Source organism: Euprymna scolopes, chromosome 31, assembly GCF_053919585.1.
Source record: "Euprymna scolopes isolate OS-2025 chromosome 31, ASM5391958v1, whole genome shotgun sequence".
Classification (NCBI taxonomy): Eukaryota; Metazoa; Mollusca; class Cephalopoda; order Sepiida; family Sepiolidae; genus Euprymna; species Euprymna scolopes.
In genome coordinates this window covers 11,054,753-11,068,129 of record NC_136512.1, presented here as the reverse complement: position 1 = coordinate 11,068,129, position 13,377 = coordinate 11,054,753, and positions in this window count along the sequence as shown.

Sequence of the window (13,377 nt, the reverse complement as noted above, 5' to 3'; positions counted from 1 at the left end):
AATAACTTTACTACGCTAAAAAATTAGGTGCTTGTGCAGTAGAGGTTCGATTTGACAATTTTGAAGATGCTTGTGCAGTATAGGCCCGATTTGATAATTTTGAAATGCTTGTGCAGTATAGGTCACGCTGGAGAATTTTGAACGAGCTTGTGACGTACAAGTCCGATTTGACATTTTTGAAGGTGCTTGTGCAGTATAGGTCCGATTTGAAAATTGTGGAGCTGATGCACTATAGATCGGATTTGCCACTTTTGAAGATGCTTGTGCAGTATCGGTCCAATTGGACAATTTTTAAAGTGGTTGTGTAGTATAGGTCCAATTTGAGAAATTTGAAGGTGCTTGTGCAGTTTAGGCCCGTTTTTCCAATTTGTAAAGTGCTTGTGCTGTATAGGTCCGACTGGACAATTTTGAAAGAGCTTGTGTAGTACAGGCTGGATTTGACTTTTGAAGGTGCCTGTGCTGCATACGTAATACTTGAAAAATTTCAAGGTGCTTGTGTAGTAGGGGAGGTCGATTTTGGAACCACGGTTTCTTCTAGTAAGGGAAAGATGTAAACTAACCTAAAAAGTAAGTGCAAAATATTTTTCTCCAAAACTTTACCGTTTTATGAGCAAATGAATTTAAACATCGAAATTATCGTATATTTTGATTTTACACCGGTGTCAAGTGATAGAAGAAATAGGTCAAATTATGACCGGGGTTGAGAAAAATCTGAAGAAAATATGTTAAATAATATACGTATATATTTCTTACTTTCGAGGCGTTTTGAGTAAGTTAGCTAATAATATATTTAAAAAAAAGCTAACACTGAATATTTAATTAAATTTACAATGAACTTCACACAAATCCGGTCTTTTTTTTTTTTTTTTTTTTTTTTTTTTTTTACTAGTACAATTTTCAATCTTTACCGGAAAAATCAAAACATTCGCTAATTTAAACACGTGTTTACTAGTTTGCATTTCATTTAAATACATTACTATCAAGAAACAAAATATTTTGATAATTCTTATAAAACTATTTTATTTTTATAATTGTTTATTTTAAAAATATTTTATAATTGTAAAGATGTCTTATAATTGTAAAGATGTCTTATAATTGTAAAGATGTCTTATAATTGTAAAGATGTCTTATAATTGTAAAGATGTCTTATAATTGTAAAGATGTCTTATAATTGTAAAGATGTCTTATAATTGTAAAGATGTCTTATAATTGTAAAGATGTCTTATAATTGTAAAGATGTCTTATAATTGTAAAGATGTCTTATAATTGTAAAGATGTCTTATAATTGTAAAGATGTCTTATAATTGTAAAGATGTCTTATAATTGTAAAGATGTCTTATAATTGTAAAGATGTCTTATAATTGTAAAGATGTCTTATAATTGTAAAGATGTCTTATAATTGTAAAGATGTCTTATAATTGTAAAGATGTCTTATAATTGTAAAGATGTCTTATAATTGTAAAGATGTCTTATAATTGTAAAGATGTCTTATAATTGTAAAGATGTCTTATAATTGTAAAGATGTCTTATAATTGTAAAGATGTCTTATAATTGTAAAGATGTCTTATAATTGTAAAGATGTCTTATAATTGTAAAGATGTCTTATAATTGTAAAGATGTCTTATAATTGTAAAGATGTCTTATAATTGTAAAGATGTCTTATAATTGTAAAGATGTCTTATAATTGTAAAGATGTCTTATAATTGTAAAGATGTCTTATAATTGTAAAGATGTCTTATAATTGTAAAGATGTCTTATAATTGTAAAGATGTCTTATAATTGTAAAGATGTCTTATAATTGTAAAGATGTCTTATAATTGTAAAGATGTCTTATAATTGTAAAGATGTCTTATAATTGTAAAGATGTCTTATAATTGTAAAGATGTCTTATAATTGTAAAGATGTCTTATAATTGTAAAGATGTCTTATAATTGTAAAGATGTCTTATAATTGTAAAGATGTCTTATAATTGTAAAGATGTCTTATAATTGTAAAGATGTCTTATAATTGTAAAGATGTCTTATAATTGTAAAGATGTCTTATAATTGTAAAGATGTCTTATAATTGTAAAGATGTCTTATAATTGTAAAGATGTCTTATAATTGTAAAGATGTCTTATAATTGTAAAGATGTCTTATAATTGTAAAGATGTCTTATAATTGTAAAGATGTCTTATAATTGTAAAGATGTCTTATAATTGTAAAGATGTCTTATAATTGTAAAGATGTCTTATAATTGTAAAGATGTCTTATAATTGTAAAGATGTCTTATAATTGTAAAGATGTCTTATAATTGTAAAGATGTCTTATAATTGTAAAGATGTCTTATAATTGTAAAGATGTCTTATAATTGTAAAGATGTCTTATAATTGTAAAGATGTCTTATAATTGTAAAGATGTCTTATAATTGTAAAGATGTCTTATAATTGTAAAGATGTCTTATAATTGTAAAGATGTCTTATAATTGTAAAGATGTCTTATAATTGTAAAGATGTCTTATAATTGTAAAGATGTCTTATAATTGTAAAGATGTCTTATAATTGTAAAGATGTCTTATAATTGTAAAGATGTCTTATAATTGTAAAGATGTCTTATAATTGTAAAGATGTCTTATAATTGTAAAGATGTCTTATAATTGTAAAGATGTCTTATAATTGTAAAGATGTCTTATAATTGTAAAGATGTCTTATAATTGTAAAGATGTCTTATAATTGTAAAGATGTCTTATAATTGTAAAGATGTCTTATAATTGTAAAGATGTCTTATAATTGTAAAGATGTCTTATAATTGTAAAGATGTCTTATAATTGTAAAGATGTCTTATAATTGTAAAGATGTCTTATAATTGTAAAGATGTCTTATAATTGTAAAGATGTCTTATAATTGTAAAGATGTCTTATAATTGTAAAGATGTCTTATAATTGTAAAGATGTCTTATAATTGTAAAGATGTCTTATAATTGTAAAGATGTCTTATAATTGTAAAGATGTCTTATAATTGTAAAGATGTCTTATAATTGTAAAGATGTCTTATAATTGTAAAGATGTCTTATAATTGTAAAGATGTCTTATAATTGTAAAGATGTCTTATAATTGTAAAGATGTCTTATAATTGTAAAGATGTCTTATAATTGTAAAGATGTCTTATAATTGTAAAGATGTCTTATAATTGTAAAGATGTCTTATAATTGTAAAGATGTCTTATAATTGTAAAGATGTCTTATAATTGTAAAGATGTCTTATAATTGTAAAGATGTCTTATAATTGTAAAGATGTCTTATAATTGTAAAGATGTCTTATAATTGTAAAGATGTCTTATAATTGTAAAGATGTCTTATAATTGTAAAGATGTCTTATAATTGTAAAGATGTCTTATAATTGTAAAGATGTCTTATAATTGTAAAGATGTCTTATAATTGTAAAGATGTCTTATAATTGTAAAGATGTCTTATAATTGTAAAGATGTCTTATAATTGTAAAGATGTCTTATAATTGTAAAGATGTCTTATAATTGTAAAGATGTCTTATAATTGTAAAGATGTCTTATAATTGTAAAGATGTCTTATAATTGTAAAGATGTCTTATAATTGTAAAGATGTCTTATAATTGTAAAGATGTCTTATAATTGTAAAGATGTCTTATAATTGTAAAGATGTCTTATAATTGTAAAGATGTCTTATAATTGTAAAGATGTCTTATAATTGTAAAGATGTTTGTTTTGCGTGCTTCTTGCCGTTAACAGTTTGATTTGTAATTCAGTAAGTGAATATTTATTTTATATTATCTTATTTGAATTTTTTCTTTCTCAGTTTTTACTTATTTATATAATTCGACAATTTCCGATATGTTTTTCAGATTTTTTTTCTAAAATGGTTGGGAAACAAACCAAATTTTCTACTCGCAGTGGAGATACTAAATTTGCTGGTCCACCTATGCTCGATAAAACAGAACCCCCACATATCGACAAATCATACAGCAGTTATTTCCTGGAAAATATACATTCAACCAAAAATGTAAAATGTAAAAAGGAAAGTTGTCAGACCAAACACATAATCTGTAATTGCCCCCTCAAACAGAAGGTAAGTTTATTCTATTTTTAATTCTTTAAGACATGTCATACACATTTTAAAGTAAATGAATTTCTATACTTGCATTTTAAGTAAACAAATTAAAAATCTCATACCTTTTCGTTTTATGAGAAATTGCATGAAAGTTCTGAGTCACATCTCGCATCCAATATGTGTCAAATTTGATTTTTTTCAGGTTCCATTGGAAGACGGAGAATATCTAAAAGACCAAAGAAACAAAATAAGACCTAAGGGAACTTTTCAACTTGGTCCTATGGATAAAGCTTCCATTAAAAAATATAAAAGGAGTGCAGTGTTAGGAGAAATAGGGAACCAAATTGGTTCATCTTCTCTTGCCTCAACATCTTATGACCAGAATGTTTCCTCTTCCCAATCAGAATAGCGATGGACAAGACGAAAATTTTTAGCCAGACAGATATTGTAAGAGTGATTACAGCCAATTAAAAATTCCACGGTATGCTATTGAACTAATCCGGGGTGACGTTTCTTCAAAATTAGGAGCAAATGCCTTCCTTTTGGATTTACATGCTATGGCCCTTCTCAACACAAGTATAAATATTAACATCATCCTGGATAAAAATAAAATAGACAGACAAAAAGAAAAACTAAAGAGCATACCCTTCAAAAGCACAATGAAAAAATTGAAAATCTGGTTTGTATTGGTGTGGATAGTAGGCATGACAAAGACACTTTGTTTTATCAGGAGGTGGTGGAATCGTATGGAGAAACACAAATAAAAGTTAATGGACCAGAACGCCATTTGACATTAACAGCAGAAAAAGGCTGTAATAAAAGGGAGTTCTCTAATACTAATGCAACTGGTGTTTTTAGCAGAAGTTGCAAGTGTTTTAAAAGAATATAAGAGTGAGACTACATTGAAGGCTGTGCTTTTAGACAACACCAATACAAACACTGGCTGTGAATCTGGGCTTGTAACATCTCTAGAAAAAATATTAAATAGGAAGTTACACACTATTGGTTGCTCCTTCCATCAGAATGAGCTTCCTTTCAGGGCGTTATTTAAATGGATCGATGGTAATACACAAAGCCCAACATCATTTACTGTGCCAATTGGAAAATTGTGTGGTAATTACAATCATTTGCCCCAGGTTGAATTTCCACCAATAAGTAGTCCTTTGGATATCAATTATTCTGTACTGGTAGGCATTGGTGATCTGAGTGACAAGACTACTTTTGGAATATGCAGTAGGAATTTCACGGAAGGTTGATCCAAAATATGCTGCATGGAGGATTGGGCCTTTAAATCAAGCCAGATGACTAACTCTAGCAATTCGACTAATGTGTTTATGTACCCGACAGATTTATCCTCAACCACTGTTTGATAAAATGCACACATTGGTTAAATTGTTGAAGTGTATGCAGTTAGTTGGTTTGAAATTAAGAGACAATAAATTTCATAACCAGCAACAATACATTTTCAATGATTCAGAGAATTAAGCAGCAGCCACAAGAAATCCAAACAGTTGCATTTAAAAATATTCAATACAATGCTTTTGTTCTATTGCCAGAAAATATTTTTGTATGCAATGGTCAAATGGATTTGAAATAAGACACAAGCATATTATTGCAAAAGTTTTATGTCGAGAAATGAGGCCTTCTGATTCAAAAGGATCTTATGTAGAACACTATGAAATAATGCAACAATAATCATTGCTAACATTTGTGTGTGGTTTGACATTTTTTATAAATCTGTTTTAAAATTAGTGTATAAATTTGAACCTAAGATTACCTATGATTATAGGTATTAGAGCAGTTTTAATTAACAATTGTAGTTTTTAAAAATTGATTCACTTATAAATTCCAAGCACATTTCATTCTATTCCTTCATTAATAATTAGCCTTTCACATTTTAATTTTATGTTTTTATGGAAATCGTTCCAGACAAGGCATGAAGCCACTTTATGTAAGGATCTAAAAAGTATTTTAAGGTCAAAATCTTGCTAATAATATACATAAGATGGAAAAGATTCTGACCCAGAATTACTTTTTATGACTTGCATCCTCAGTTAATGTTGTCAACTTATTATATGCAGCCGGGGGGGGGGGGATTCACTTTTTAATATCAATTTTAATATTTCTTTTCTTTTTACTAAAATTATTAATCTAATAAATTTGTTTGGACTGAAATTGTAAACTTTTATAAGATTGTCTAAAAAGCAACGATTTTTTTCAACGCGTCTAATAAGACAATCTTTAAAGTTAAATGCTCATCCAACCATCAAAGATGGCAAGCTAAATTTTTTTTATATTAGTACTCATTATACCAACACAACTTTCCCTGCGTAAAAGTTTTTTGATTTTCTAGAAAAAGTTAAAAATCGACCTCCCCTATTGTGTAGTATAGGTCCGATTTGACAATTTTAAAGAGGCTGGTACAGTATAGGTCCGATTTAACAATTTTTAAGGTGCATGTGCGTATAGGTTCGATTTTCAATATTTGAAAGTGCTTGTGCAGTATAGGTCTGATTTGACAATTTTGAAAGTGCATTTGCAGTGTACATTCGATTTTAAAATTTTGATCGTGCTTGTGCAATATACGTTCGATTTCACAATTTTGCAGGGGCTTCTGCAGTATATGTCCAATTTGACAATTTTGAAATGGCTTTGAGTAATTTAGGTCCGATGTGAACGCTTTGAAGGTGCTTGTGCAGTATAGGTCCGATTTGACAATTTTTAAGCTGTTTGAACAGTATTGGACCGATTTGACAATTTTTAAGCTGCTTGTGTATTATAGGTCCGATTTGACAATTTTAAATGTGCTTGTGATGTATGGGTCCGGTTTGACAATTTTTAGGGTTCTTGTGAAGTACCGGTCCGATTTGACAAATTTGAAGGAGCTTGTACAGTGTTGGTCCGATTTTACAATTTTGAAGGAGCTTGTGCAGTACAGATAAATTTTGACAATTTTGAAGGTGCCTTGCAGTATAGGTCTGATTGACTATTTTGAAGGTGCTTCTACAGTGTAGATTCGATTTAAAAAATTTGATGGTGCTTGTGCAAAATAGGTTCGATTTGACAGTTTTGAAGGTGCTTGTGCAGTATAGGTCTGATTATACAATTTTTAAGATGCTTGTGCAGTATAGAACCGATTTGACTATTTTAAAGGTGCTTGTGCTGTATGGGTCTGATTTGACAATTTTGAGGGTGCTTGTGCAGTATTGGTCAGATTTGACTATTTTAAAGGTACTTGTGCAATATATGTACAATTTGAAAACTTTGAAAGTTTACTCACTATAGATCAGATTTGCTAATTTTGAAACGGCTTGTGCTGTATTGCTTAAATTTTTAAAATTGTAAGTTGCTTGTGCAGTATAGGTCTGATTTTACAATTTTGGAGGTGCTTGTGCAGTAGGTCCGCTTTGACAATTTTTATGGAGCTTGTACAGTATTGGTCCGATTTGGCTATTTTGCAGGTGCTTGTGCAGAATAGGTCCTATTTGACAATTCTGAAAGTGCTTGTGCAGAATGTCCTATTTGACAATTCTGAAAGTGCTTGTGCAGAATGTCCTATTTGACAATTCTGAAAGTGCTTGTGCAGAATGTCCTGTTTGACAATTCTGAAAGTGCTTGTGCAGAATGTCCTGTTTGACAATTCTGAAAGTGCTTGTGCAGAATGTCCTGTTTGACAATTCTGAAAGTGCTTGTGCAGAATGTCCTGTTTGACAATTCTGAAAGTGCTTGTGCAGAATGTCCTGTTTGACAATTCTGAAAGTGCTTGTGCAGAATGTCCTGTTTGACAATTCTGAAAGTGCTTGTGCAGAATGTCCTGTTTGACAATTCTGAAAGTGCTTGTGCAGAATGTCCTGTTTGACAATTCTGAAAGTGCTTGTGCAGAATGTCCTGTTTGACAATTCTGAAAGTGCTTGTGCAGAATGTCCTGTTTGACAATTCTGAAAGTGCTTGTGCAGAATATGTCCTGTTTGACAATTCTGAAAGTGCTTGTGCAGAATATGTCCTGTTTGACAATTCTGAAAGTGCTTGTGCAGAATATGTCCTGTTTGACAATTCTGAAAGTGCTTGTGCAGAATATGTCCTGTTTGACAATTCTGAAAGTGCTTGTGCAGAATGTCCTGTTTGACAATTCTGAAAGTGCTTGTGCAGAATGTCCTGTTTGACAATTCTGAAAGTGCTTGTGCAGAATGTCCTGTTTGACAATTCTGAAAGTGCTTGTGCAGAATGTCCTGTTTGACAATTCTGAAAGTGCTTGTGCAGAATGTCCTGTTTGACAATTCTGAAAGTGCTTGTGCAGAATATGTCCTGTTTGACAATTCTGAAAGTGCTTGTTCAGTGTAGATTCGATTTTAAAAATTTGATGGTGCTTGTGCAGAATAGGTCCTATTTGACAATTTTTTAGGTGCTTGTGCAAAATAGATTCGATTTTTAAAATTTGATGGTGCTTGTGCAGAATAGGTCCTATTTGACAATTTTTAAGGTGCTTGTGCAAAATAGATTCGATTTTTAAAATTTGATGGTGCTTGTGCAGAATAGGTCCTATTTGACAATTTTTAAGGTGCTTGTGCAAAATATTCGATTTTTAAAATTTGATGGTGCTTATGCAGTATAAGTACTGTGACAATTTTGAAGGTGCTTGTGTATCAGATTTGAAAGTGCTTGTGCAGTATAGGTTCGATTTGACAATTTTGTAAGGTGCTTGTGCAGTATAGGTTCGATTTGACAATTTTGTAAGGTGCTTGTAAAGTATAGGTTCGATTTGAAAATTTAGGTGCCTGTGCAGTATAGACCCGATTTGACTACTTTGAGGGTGCTTGTGCAGTATAAGCTGTGTCAGAAATTTCGTGAAAAATATTGAATATTTCCACCCCTCGTCTTTCCAAGCTTATAACTCCTCGAAAAATGTAATTCAAGCCCTATTTTTTTTTTCAATGAAAGGAGCAAGGACTGTTTTCATTAAAAAAAGCAAAACAAAAAAAAAACAACGTGGTTTTTAAGTTTTAAACTTCGGACTTAACAGGTAAATTTCTAAAAATACTACTTTTTAGTTTTAAATTTGAATATATCATTTATTCATCTTATCTTCAATTTGCTCTATATAAAACTTTGCTGAGTAAATTAATTTACTTTTTAATAGACATTTGAAAATGGGGGGGGCGTGAATTAAAAAGACGTTTGTCTAGAATATATTCGGTTTATTAAAAGGAGCATAAACTTTCACATTGACCCTGAAAATACCGTAAAAATAAAATCAAAAGAATTTTAATAGATTTTTAAATTTTAAAAATTGAAAAATACTGAGCTCGTAAAATTCAATTAATTTCATTACCGTTTTGTAAAAAATAATACTTTTATTACTTTTTATACAACTTTAATAGTTTATTTTGTGAAGTATAATCCATAAAGTATTTTTAATTGTCAACTGATTTAATTAAAATTGGTTGAATAGTTGGAAGTACGTAAAATGGAATTAAATGTCCAAAATTTTAATAACTTTTAAAGTCAGATACTTTTTCTTTCATTACGACACAAATTTTGTTTTAACACAGGATATTATTTCTATCTCTACATATATAATTTTTTTACGATCGGGCAATCTTGGATGGTTTGCTAGTTTAACCATAAAGTCAAGAGAGGAAGTGCAAAAAAGCCAATTATGAATGAAGCAAGTCGAGCTGGGATCAAAGTGTAGTATCTGTTCCGGCAGATGCTGCACTTAAGATAGTTTGTACCAGTCAATGGAGGGGAAACCCACCCTCTATACTGGGACAATTATTATTTTTGGTAACCAGAGTGACCCCTTTTAGGGGAGCTGGTTTTTACCTCACATTAAAAACGGCCTTGTGCCTAATTTGCTCAGTGGGAGAGCAAATAAACACCATCTGTTCCGGCAGATGCTGCACTTAAGATGATTTGTGCCGGTCAGTGGAGGGGAGGCCCTCTATACTGGGACAATTATTATTTTTGGTAACCAGAGTGCCCCCTTTTTGCCTACTTTTAGGGGAGCTGGTTTTTACCTCACATTAAAAACGGCCTTGTGCCTAATTTGCTCAGTGGGGGAGCAAATAAATACCATCTGTTCCGGCAGATACTGCAAGCAAAGACCATATGTGGGGAGAACCTCGCATATAAGACGTTGGTCAATGTAGGGGCAACCCTTCATACCAATTGTCACTATCCAGCTCCCCTACTACCCGGGGAGTTGCGCCCCGTTTCCCCTTCACTCCTTACATTAAAAATCGGCCTTTTGCCTAATTTGTTCGGTGGAGGAGCAAATAAATACCCTGTTCTGCAGATGATGCACTTAAGATAATTTGTACCAGTCAATGGATGGGAAACCCTCTATATTGGGACAATTATTACTTTTGGTAACCAGTGCCCCCTTTTTTGCCTACTTTTAGGGGAGCGGATTTTTACCCCACATTAAAAACGGCCTTGTGTTCCTAATTTGCTTTGGTGGGGAAGCAAATAAATACAATAAAAGAGAATTAGCTAGAAAAGAAAAAAGTGTAGTATGTTTTGAATATAGCAGAGGTGAACAGATTTATTTTTTTAGACTGGTGTATTAAAAATGATTCGCTAATAGAGTTCTTCCTTGTGGGCTCGGAGTTGGGTGTATCGTAATATTTATCTCTATTTATATGAAAGTAACTTTGTATGCGGGTGTGTGAGTTCTTTCCCCATGGGTTCCGAAAGGCCTGGGCCTATCTTTTTCAAATTTCACGCAAATATAATTTATGCCTGGCAGATGTTTTGTATATAAATTTATACGATAAGTATCGAAAAACCCGATCTTAATTATGCACTTGATCTCTTACAGATAAAATAAATTTTACAGGGGAATATTTTACGTTACACCGGCAAATGGACTATCAGTGTTGCGAAATAATCGGTTTTCAGCCAGATCTGAAGATTTCGTTTGCAACCATGGAGATATTTGCCAACCACAAACCCGCAATTTAAGATTTAAAAAATACAGAAGAGAAAAGAACTTTCAAATAATTTTATAGACAAAACTCATTCAGGTCGTTAGAAAAATAGTATTTACTGCCATTTTGTAGCAATTATTTATTGACTTTTTTGTATTCACCAATTTTTTTCGGTTACTATTCTTAAACTCGTCATAAAATCGATTTTTCCAAGTATTTTTTGGGGGAGGGTCATTTTAGTCTCTGTAGATTAAAATACGATCATGACACCCCCTTACTTTAAAAGTATTTACTTGGTAAAACTGTAGAAAAGCTAACAATAAAAAATTATAAAAAATACAACAGCTAAAAAAACTCATACCAAACGCAGTAGAATTAAATTATCTACCGATATGTATACTTTAAACGTGTTACAACAAAGGTTGTTTTTTTCCAATTTCCAAACACGTTGTTCAAAGTGGTTTTTACACACTGAATTAAAAAAAAAATAAACTAATGACCGCTTATCACTTAACAGGATGAGGTTTGATTTCTGAGTTGTAAATAAAGGACTTATTCTACCAATAAATAATACGTTGTAAATAAAGGACTTATTCTACCACTTACTCTAAGTTCGAGTTACACTCCCACATTTAGTCTTAGTTGTAGTCATAAATTTTTAATACAATTTTTCAAGAATTTAGTCACCAACGGTTTACCAACCCGTTATTTGCTTTAAAAACAGCAAAAAAAAAATGAAATGTAAAAGATACTTGAATTTTGCTGTGTTTTGGTATAAGGTATTTGTTGATTTTTGTTGTTTACAATTTCTCAAGTGGTAACTATTCTACACTTTAACAAAAAGCAAACATTCTTGACTTATTTTTGCTAACCTTTTTCAACGTTTGCTATTACATCTAATTGTCAACATGGACCGATGTTTTTAAGACGCAACATATGTTAACACCTCAGCGACGTTTATTGCGCTTGTTTTTGAACAAACATTAAACACAGAAGCAAAGTTTTTACATGTAGGAAAAAGTTTACTTGCGATGTCAGACACGAGATCAGTTTTAATGTAGTGAAAACCCCGCTATCCCCAAAAAGAGGCATTCGGAACAGGGAAAAATGTTTTAATCCTCAATCTGAAAGAATTTATCCTTCACTAAGGACAAAAAAGATAAATATTTAAATCATTCATTTTTAAAACAAAATACGACTCAGGTGCGCTGGAAAGCCAAATCACAACGCAATATTACAAAAATAAACAAATATTTTAATTGTTTGAAATTTATAATTTAAAATATATTTCGGACTAAAACTCCTTCCTCAATATTTTGTTTGTTTACTTTTTTTTTTCATGCCATGTTGTAAAGTTGGAGACAGAAACGCCAGTTAGTACTTCGCGTATTTTATTTTATTCAAATGAAATCAACGCTTCTACAAGAGAACGCACATTCTTGACGTTAATATCGCGTAGTCAACCTACCGTCCTGACACTTAAAAACAACCGCTGAGAGACACCGGGCGGATCCTTACTGACTTTAAGCATTTTTTTTTTTTGCTATGTATATTGTATACTTTACGTGTCGTTTCATGACATTGGGAGCCAGACTGAAAATTAGACAAACATTAAAGATAAGTTTTCTGTCCCAAAAAGTTAGAATGCTCTAGAAATAAGGGATCATTTTAATACAAACTTATATTAAAAATGATTCCCTACTTTAAATTCTAAATTATTTTTGGAATATACATGAGCAATCCCCTTTAAATATGCATATAATTTTTTTAATAAACTAACTACTGTTTTCCATTTATAAATATTCAAAGATTTTCATCTTGTGTTATTTTTCCCATTTATACGTTTGTGCCATTTATATTTACCCTCCCCAATCTCTCCTTCAGAATAGTTCTAAGATCTATTAATTCGATTATAAATGTGGTATTTGCATTTTACGGATTTCTCAATTTTAATTTTGCAAATGTGAGGAGAATTTATATAGCAATATTAAATATTTCAGTACGCCATTATTGTGATGTTTAATTTGTTGTATATTTCAATTTAATTTTTATTATATTGAATACTGTTTGATTTTATAATTTGGTTCTTGATAAAAGAAAATATACCCTCTCAAGAAAGAAAAAAAAAAGAAACATAAAACTCGCTGATACAATTTGAAAACCTTAGGAGCCAACTGCTTCAATATAATCTCAAAAATATACAGTAAGAAAACACGGAATATTTTGTATATTCATAATTTATGTGGGGTAGGAAGTTTTATATCATTTTTAGATTTTTCTTTTTTTTTTTTGGTTTCGAATTAGTGTTTTTTTTTTTTTTTTTTTTTTTTTTTTTTTTTGTAAAAATTAGTATTTTTAACAGAGAAAGGCTATTTTATGTTACACCGGTC